The sequence below is a fragment of the Rhipicephalus sanguineus genome, chromosome 10 (genome assembly GCF_013339695.2).
Source record: "Rhipicephalus sanguineus isolate Rsan-2018 chromosome 10, BIME_Rsan_1.4, whole genome shotgun sequence".
Classification (NCBI taxonomy): domain Eukaryota; kingdom Metazoa; phylum Arthropoda; class Arachnida; order Ixodida; family Ixodidae; genus Rhipicephalus; species Rhipicephalus sanguineus.
Window position 1 is genome coordinate 82,451,445 of NC_051185.1, and position 10,431 is coordinate 82,461,875.

A 10,431-nucleotide genomic window follows, 5' to 3' on the forward strand; every position below is an offset into this window, starting at 1 on the left:
TAACAATTATATGGACACCGCTGGTATATTTGGGCCGTGGCCCCGAAATTGCGCATCATAACCGAGAAAAATGGCATAACCCCGCCCATCACACGCTTCGTGCGAGACAGTAAGTGAGCTATGACAACCGACAACCAGGACTCAAGCGGAGAGGAATTGTGTTAGCCGTCTTCCGTGGCGCGAAAGGTACTGGGGTGCCCCGGAGGCGGGGCTAGGAGAGGACCAGAGGGGAAGAGGAGCGCAGGAGTAGATAGGCGGAGTTGAGAGGAGGTGTGTGGAGAGGGTTTGGGCATGCGCAGTAAGGGTGCTCACGCCGCACACCACCGCCACCACCGCCACCACCGCCACCACCGGATTGAACTTTGCCTTAAGATGCTTCGCATCTAATATTGAATGAGTGCATGTTTTTACTGTACTAGTGTTCGTCACAGTCATCCAGTCCTGGTAAAAGCGATCGAACTGTCCCCGCAGTCGAACGTAGCACCTGCAAAAGGGAAAACCAACATCGCTTAGAATAAGTCAAGATGGAAATGAAGCACCAGATAACCTTACCTTCGACCATTTAGTATGAACGATCTCTTGAATTCAATTTCTGATTGGTGCATAGATTGCATTTTATTGACCTCGCAGATGATATTTCCTTTAGTGGTTGTCTTGTACATCCATATTTTTTCAGATGTGTTTACGAACTGAACGGATAAAAACGCAGTAATACTTTAAAGAACGCTGTGTTGGCTTTGCTTCTGGTTATGTAAATTTCGTATTCCTTGCTATCATTGTCCGCCACGGTGTGTAGCGGTTAGGGTGCTCGACTGCTGAACCGAAGGTCGTGGGTTCGATCCCGGCCGCACCGGTCGCAACTCAATCGAGGCGAATGCTAGAGGCCCGTGTACTGAGCGATATCAGTGCACGTTAAAGAACACCGGATGGTCAAATTTTCCGGAGCCTTCCACTACGACGTCCCTCATAACCATATTGTGGCGCCCGCTCTTGCGTGGCTCGGGTGTCAGCCGGAAGATTACGAATCGTTTTAGCACTTTAAAATTAAATATTGCTATTAATGCTTCGTATTTCTGTTCGTTATATATTTGTGGCCTGCTTCGTTTATTTTAACCCAGTTCTGAGCATTGCTAACCTTCTTTGAGGCTTCTATTGACCACGAGATTGTGGGTGTGATTACGCCATATGAGGCCTACGGATGGACAAGTCGGACTCCTAAAGTGTTGCGCATTTAAAAGGCAGAAGTTCAGGGGAGAAGAAATGAAAAAATCCGCATGATGTCGCCGGAATTTATTTTTCGGCAAGCGGACTTCTTTTCTTCTCAGTTGTAGCCTTGAAGAGGACAAGCCCGCTAGTCTAAAGGTCAGCTTCAGCGACATGTTGTGTTCACGAGTTTTTCATCTCCTAAAGCATGATCAAAAAACACAGCATGAGCAGAATCGGAGCCGTACGCATATAGCCGTGCAGATATCCGCCGCGTATGTTTTTACCTCGATAACGCATTGGCATCACAAAACAAGGTTCCAATTTAATGTGCCAATCATTTGTCCTTTGCAAACATACGCAGTTTGAGCTATTTCTATAAACATAACATTTTCCCATCATCCTGCTTATTTGATTTGCAAAATACCGCGAGCTGTGGAGTGTTGATAGCGTCCTGACAGGAAAATTTATACGCTTACTAAGAATACACCGTGACAGTATTTTACACCAAAACGTCCCCCTATTTTCACCAATATTTTAAATGAAATCGTAGGTTTTCTTTCGTGGCCACTTCTGTCATACCTCTTGAGAACATCACTTATTGTAGAGTTTTGCAGTCGTTACAATGTGTTCAAGGTTCTCAAGATCTCATGAATGGCGATTACGACACATTCTGGAAGAGCGATGGTTCGCTGTAGGACGCAATTACTCTCTTCGCGAAGCAGCAAGCTGCATCAATCAGTATTGGTAGTCAATTGCATTTGTGGCCTGGGCTTTTCACTGTATGAGTTTGCAATAGCAGTAATGCAGAGCATGCCACATGGCAACAACTCCATACACTGCACTCTTGGAGTCCAAGTGACTTCGAAAGTTCATACCTTTCGAGTGCTGGCCGTGTGGCTGCAACACGTTTCTGTGGAAATAGCCCACAAGTTCATATCCTCATCCGCAGCCAAGGTGAAGCTGACTCGCATGAATATTACAGGCGCCTATTTTATAAGAGCGCTTCAGTTAAAAAAGCCACTTTGAGTGCAGCCCTGCTAGCCAGCGCGGCCAGATACTGTCGGCTTTATAAAAAAATTAAAGCCATTTTCACGCCCGTGATATCTGAGTAAACAGCGGGGCTGGCCGGCAAGCATCGCCACCTCGCGAACGAAGATTGAGTTCTTTCCTCATCTTTCTTGTTTCTTTTATCTTTCTTTCGTTATTTCTTTATGTATCCCCCTCTCCACCTTTTCATTCTCCTAACCGTCCCATCACTCCCCCTCACCCTCACTTCTCTTTCCCACTGTTTGGTATACTATAATGTACATATAATATCAATTATTCGACGTGGCTATGCTTTGGCTTACACTCTCACCTGCCCCTCCCTTCTTCGCCTCCTCCTCTCCTTACATCAGTGCTCCTCACCCACACTAGCCTTTCCCATTCCCTTCCTAAACTATACTATACAACGCTATGCCATGCTTTACGCTCTCCCTTCGTCCACAGCATCAAAGAGGTCATGGAAAGAATGAATAAATGCACAACTTTATTTGTCCCTGTTTAAAGGAAAGGGGCAATGGGATTCTGGCCGAAATCGCGCTGACGGAGCTCTTTGGGAACCATGCAAGCATGGCCAACGTCATCGCTCGCAGCCGCACTTACCGGGCAAGCATTGATGCATGGCTGCCTGAGCCTTTGCACCAGCGCTTCAATGAAAAACTAGACTCCGCAGGAAGCAGCAGGAAACGAGATCCAGCGCCTGACTATGACCTCAGCAAAAAGCGTGTCTCCTGTTTTGCGGCATGTCTCCTGATATCTTCCACCTCTATATCAGATAATGTAAAATCAGGAGCTTATTTCCATTCTAAGGTGCGTCTTTGCCACGAAGTAAATCTCGACTTCAGCGATAGCGAGAACAAGTGCTCACGAGTTTAAGGTCTCGCGAAATGTGCACCGTGCTTTTCGGAAGTACGCTTGACGACGAAGACGACCTACTACACGACATCTTGGAGTTCGAGCGCATCGAACGAGAATGGCGGGAGCTTTCTGGTACATGCAACTGACGACTTGAGTCGTCACCGGGTTCGTCACCGGATAATGGGGAGCCTGCCCACTACAAGACCGACGAAAACCAACAAACAGATCGACGTCTGGGATTGCCGGCCGTCAACCAACGCGGTGAGCGAAAGTGCTACAACTTCAATGTCTACGGCCACATAGCACGTGACTGTCAACTTAAGTGTCAGTGTTGCCAAGCAACTGACCACACGCAACGCGACTGCGTAGCCTTCTCACGTAACGAGTCCAACGTCGTCGGAGAATCACTTCCTTGCACCGAGGGCAGTTATGTGTTACTCAAGGAAGTAACTTTCAACGATGACTTCGCTGTCGTGAGCCTCATTAGCACGGGTAGTTCCGGTTGTGTGCAGCGTGCGTAATCAGCGGTGCGATGTGGCATCGAGGTGGTTCAGGAACTGATATATATTGTTTTGGCAGCAAGGATGTTTCTGTGACAATTAGCCTCGGTCACTGTAAGGCAAAGGTGAGCATATACGACTTTGCGGCAGAAAACATTCCCGTTCTAATTATCCCGGACGATGCACAATGATTCCACATGTTGTGAGCCGAGCAGTCACTGAATCGCCGAACGTCATGTATGCTAAGGTGGGGAGCACGTTTCGTTTCTGCCACCTAACGGATTGTCCTTTTGCTCACCTAGTGTCATTAGCCCAGCAGCCTGAACTGCACTTCAGGGTCAGTAAAGAATCTGCACTTCAAACACATACGGTGAACTTTATCGCCATGTCCACCGATCACTCTATGACAAGCCCTGTCGTTTATGGGCACTGTGGGCGTGATTTGCTTCCTGAGATGAAAAGAGGAAAAAGCGCAACTGCCCTTGAAGATCCTAAGCAGCATGATTAGAATGTCCACTTGAAAGAAGTATAGTGGAGCCTGAACAACGCCATAAAGAAACGTACAGACAAGAGGCGCTTCATGGCTACAAGCCGAGTTTTAGAGGCGAAGCACCATAGGAGCTAGCTTTGTCGTCGACTCTCACTGTCCACTGTCACGATGTATAGAAAATTGTTGCCGTAGTCGAAGCATATGTGTGTATGTTGCGATTACGATTAAGATTATAAAGTCTCAGATAAAAGTCATATGCTGCACTCAACACACACCTGAAATAACTTCATAAAAATGAAATCGAATAATAATTAAAGGCACGAAGTTCCCGAAATCAACAAATCTGGCTATCACAATTCTGAAGGATATGCACAGCGGGATGTGGAAATGGTCACGCCTGACAGTTTGTCTTCAACGAGAAACCCTGAAGAAATGCTTTCGTAAGAGCTTGAGTCCGAGGCGACTTGAGAAATCCGCGGCATTTCCTCCCCAAAGGCGAAAGATATGTGTGTAAGTTGCAATTACGATTATGAAACAAAGTACAAGCACAAACCTTTTATACTAGTCGGCGACTTCGACGCAGACAGTATGGACAGCGACTGAATTAGGCAGCATATGATGTCTCGATACGCTCTACGATGCATTCCATATGACTAGAAACAACCAACAACCACCCGAGGAACACGCTTAGACCTTGTCTTTGCCAACTTTAGGTTAGATCCACGCGAAGAACCAATGGCTCTCCAATTCACAGACCACAAAGCCGACGGAATCGCGAACTCAAGACGATATAGGAATCATACCATGAGGAACCATATATATATATATATATATATATATATATATATATATATATATATATATATATATATATATATATATATATATATATATATATATATATATATATATATATATATATATGATAAAGAGGTTTATTAGCGGCGGCGATACTCGACGATAGAGCGACAGTCAAAGCGGGGCCGACTCTCAGTCCGAGCTGCGTTCTCTTCGAAAAGATCCGAAGAGGGCGACCCACTTGAAGGTGCTCGAGAAGATGACCCATTACCAAGTTCGAACGCTTCGCTACAATTACCCCGGGTACGAAAAGGGAGCCGCCTGGCGACCTAGCAACTTGTCACTATGAGGGGGTGGTGGTAAGGCTTCAGGCGCTCCACGTTGACAATGCCGCGCCCTCGACGGCGCATGTCCGAAGATGGTTCTATGGGTTCGATCAGGTAGTTTACCGGGGATGTGCGTTCGACGAAACGGTAGGGGCCTTCGTATTTGGGCAGTAGTTTGGAAGAGAGCCCATTTGCAGTGGTAGGGACAGAGAGCCGTACGAGCGCTCCAGGGAGGAACGTGGGCGCAGATGTGGTGTGGTCACCGCGAATGCTCTTCTACGTACCGCTCTTGGTTATGCGTAGTGAAGGTCTTGGAGAGCTCCCGACACTCCTCACGTTTATTAGCGGCGGCGATACTCGACGATACAGCGCCAGTCAAGGCGGGGCCGACTCTCTACGCGAGCTGCGTTCTCTTCGAAAAGAGCCGAAGAGGGCGACCCACTAGGAGGTGCTCGAGAGGACGACCCATTACCAAGTTCGAACGCTTCGCTACAATATATATACTTTATGTCATTCAATTTACATTCGCAGTGGCCACTCGCGGGTGCCGTGTGGTGATATAGCGGTACGGTACCCAGCGCTTTGCCACTCGTCATGATTCACATTTGTGGAGATGCAGTGGTTATTTCACGGAGTTGCTCTTTAACAGCCCGCCGACATGGAAATCCCACGGCAACCGCCCCAGGAATTTAGAGCGCAGGTTCGTCAACGACTACTGGACGAAAAGGATTCCGCCAAACAGGTTTGTGACAGACGACACTGTCCAGCAGGGCTTTGTGAAGATGGACAAAGAGAGTATTTACGAGCAAGGCCCCTGAACATGCCGGGAATAAGACTGAAAGTCAGTCGAAATGGCATGGACTTTTCTTTGTCGCACAAGTTTTGTCCGCGAACATCTATCGCGTCCCTGAGTTACGTCATAAAGAGGAAAGCCGACTTGCAACAACCGCCTGCGTCTCGCAGCTAAAGAAGTGATGCCCTACAACCCGAGCTTCACATCATGACAGTGACGCGTACGAAGAGTCCCAGGAGGAAGAAAACCCGCTACTACAACTTCTGCAACGCAAATGTACTTTGCGTTGTACGCAAATACGAGATTGTACGCAAATACGAATGTACGCAAATACGAGATTGCGTGTTGCGATTTCGTCGTATTTCATCGTATTTCATTGTATTCATCGTGGCATTGTGCCATGTCCTTGTGCTGCGTGAACCTTGCTGTTCTCCCCCATTTCATTTTTGGGGCTTTCCACATCGTCAAGCCAGTCTAGATAGGCGGAAGAGTTTAAGAAATACTGTGTTCTCTGAGGAATTCTTTGGCGTTAGTTCTCGGACATTGTGCTTGTGTGTTTTTGTTTTCTAAACTGGCGTCATGTTTGAGTAAACCTGTGTTTTTTTATCATCTGCACTTCAGTATGTAGTTGGATCAGAGGATGGCCGAGCATTTGTATGGGTTCGTGGGCACTCGGGTATTGACGGCAATGAAATGGCTCACCGGCTCTCCCGCGATATATTGCACCGGGCACCGTTCATTCCCTGGCCCAGACCTTCGGAAGAGAGTGGGAGCTCCATGAAAAACAATGGGAAGATAACCCTGCGCCATACTATCAACAAGGAATACGTCCAGTTTCGACTTAACAAGCGTCTTTACCCTCCTCCTCATCCATCGCTCACTGCGCTAGAGACTCGAATTCTACGGCCAATCCAAATGAATTGCCTGATCATGCCCTCTCGTCCTTTTCTTGATAAATACAGATCGTACCCCCTGCTGTCGCGATTCTCCTCTACGTATGTACACCTGTGACACTGCATTTTATATTGCCCTACTGCTCAGCAATCTAGCCCTGACCCCCCCCCCCCTTCTCTTTCCATCACAACCTGGTTCGAGTTGATCGGCGCCATCGACTGGTCGCGCAGGCGGTCGAAATGCTCGACCTATAAACTTGGCTGAATAAAGGTCTAGTACTACTACTACTACTACTACTACTAGTACTACTTCTACTACTACTACTACTATTATTATCAGTCAATGACCTTTGTTGTGATCGCCTTAACGAGGACGTTAAGGTTTTCAGAGTTGCGGAATGTTGGCGCATCACTGGCGCCACCAAGAGAAGCGTGGTTTCTGGTGTGGTATTCGACAAAGACGACCACGTAGATGGGAGAGACTTTCGCTGTTCGCCTGTGTCGCGTTGTGTCGTGTTGTGTAGCCTGTGTGGCATGCGCGTTATTGAGTTTCAGTAAATTATTCAACATCTTTTTACTAGGTCTCCTCTTTTAAACGACGCCTGAAGACAACACATCTGTGAGTGTCGTCGGTGCTTGAAGCACTGTGCACAAAATTAACTATTAATACTATAAATCGAGCACGGGGCCCCCTCACTGATTCTACGCAATTTCCTTGCGTCATTCGGTACATCTATTGTAGATACCACCACGCATTGGTTCATTGTGAGCAAGGACCCCTGATTTGGCGCCGAAATGTCAAGATATTTCTTATCCTGGGCTTCTTTTTTTAGGTATTGTACGTTTTCGTCAGCCAAACAGCGATGCGCGGACTTCACATAGGCCTGTCCGTAAGCACCGAAAAGCGACGGGCTTTATAGATGACGTCCTTCCCGGACACCTTGAACCTGGCACTCTCCACATGTTCAGATAAAGGCACGAGGTACTCATCATTCAGGCCGTTTTATAGAAAACCGTGGTGATCTCTGTATATTATAAGAACATAGATTTCAATACAATGGCTACCTGCAGACCTATTTCTGTATTTACATCCCAGCCGCAGCGGTTGCATTTCAGTGGAGGCGAAATGCTAGAGTCGCGCGAACTTAAGTTCACGTCAAGAGACCTAGGCTTATCTTATTTTTCGGAGCCCGTCACTTTAAAAGTACACATAAGCGTTTCCTACATTCTTTCGACTGCATTTTTTTCTTCACCACTGATCTGCCATTTTGCCCACTGCGTTCCTCCCGTATGCCCGAACGTTAGGCATCTCCAAGTAGCTCTCATGAATGACAGGAACCTTGTCACACTTGCGAGATATCTGCCTGCACGTCAACAGTTTTGTTATCGAACAGTTTACGCATCAATGGATATGATGCTATACGTGCGATCTCGCATTCGCCAAGTAAAGATGTACCACATAACTCAAACGCTTCACCTGGACGAAGAAATTCAATGACATAAGTTTGTATTATATTAGGCGTCCCACTTCGCTGTCACCTTCAGTTTCCCGTTAACACCGCGTGAGTTTCTCGAAAGGCTTCCTTTGGTATAGGAGCGTGAGACAAGCTCTCCCTCACCCATATCGTTTTTTATAATCCTTTTCAGAACTGCTGTCAGCTATTATATTACCGAGTGTGAAAATATACATGCTCTCTTCCGTTGCCCTAATGCAAGCTTAGAAGCAAGCAACTTGAATTAGTATTCTTTTATTCGCGATGTCACGCATAGTGTTCTGTTATTTGCCCTGAACTGTATATTCAGTGTTTACAGAAAAACGCATCTGCACAACGTTGACATATCATCATTATATATTTATTAGATGCGAAGCATCTTATGGCGGAGTTCAATCCCGTGGTGGTGTGCGGTGTGACCACCCCTACTGCGCATGCGCGAACCCTCTCCACACACCTCCTCTCCCACTTTCCCCTCTCCCAATTTCTCCCTCTTCACTTCCCCTCCCCTCTCCACTTCCCTCTCTCCTCCCCCTCTGAAACGTGGGCTCGACATGCCGAAACGCTGCTTCGCGTCGCCTCATGTGCCTCTTTAGCGGAGATGGTGTGATTTATTACTAAGTACCAACTGTCGACAACGCTGGTTCTCGTCTATTACTATCTAATTCTGTCACAACTAGGTGACTGGCGAGGCATAGTCGTGGTTTCCACAAGTCGTGGTTTCCACATTCCACTAACAATGATGAGCAACGTACGTTTTTAATGTTTGTTTTTAACATTTTTGTACATCATTGATAAAGATGTAGCACCTGTTGAATTAATTGACACTCACATCAAGATCTTTCTATTTGGCGTGTAGTCTTATACTGCATTTTGTCGATATGCGCGAACGCAGGGTGATTTCTTGGTGGCATTTTATGGCGTTCTCGCTTTAAAGAATTCGCAATTCTTTTTTCACCATTTACCTTGTTTTATTTCTTGTTTTTTTGTGACAGTGGAAGCTACGTATCTTACTCGAACCATGCATTGGACCATCTACTGCGTATGCTTAAATTTCGACAGGTTTATGTGTTCTTTTCAATATGACAACGTTACAAAAAAAGTTAATGGCGATCGCTGCAAACCCGTTTTTCTATCACCCCGCGCGTTACATGACCTTGCAAAATATATCACTTACCTTTTTTATATCGAAGCACAAATGATGATCCGGGGAAGTTCGCATCTAAGGAACAGTGTCAACGATAAGAAGAACGAATATGCCGGCCACGAGTTTTCTGTGCATCCTGTTTGAGGCTATTTTTCTTCGTATAATTGCGAGCTCACAGCAAAACTATCCTGACTTCTACATCGTTTAGCAAAGAAATGGTCACATTGTCTTCCCGCCCAGCAAGGAACAAGTGCATACAGCAGTGAAGCATTGTTGGGATAATGCTGTTTCTCGACTGAAATGAAATCGGTACATCGCACGCATAGAAATTTGCACAACAGACCCCCTAGCCCGACGCCAAGGTTTCGCCAAGAGCATTCATAAATGTCATCTTACAATGAGAACGGTAATTCCCTTGTTCAAACAATTGCACTACGAATATTTTCTTCATCAATTGTTAATTGTTTGTGATCAATTTACCTTCGCAATGATTGTCTTTTTCCTTACGATTTGGCAAGCAATCTTTGTTATGATTTATGCACTTTTGCATAAGCTAAAGCTTCAGCCCTACGCTCATGGCCAGTGTGTGCGTGTGTGTACGTGTGTGTGTGAGCGCTTGCGCACTGATCTCTAGGCAGGCACTTACCGAAGCAAGCAGATATTTTCATAGATAGCTACTTGCCAAGGTGCTCGCGTTCTAAAAGTGATCCGCAAGGTTTTCCGTTTGGTACGCCTTCTTTTTTATCATATGTGCAGTCACATGAACAAGTGATGCTATTCCGTACAGTTCCCCTTTTTCGCTTGCGGTTGTGTCATAAGTTTCTGCAAAAAAATGCTGTGCTACATACTCAATTCCTTTCGTCCTGTCCCATTGCTCAATGCTGCT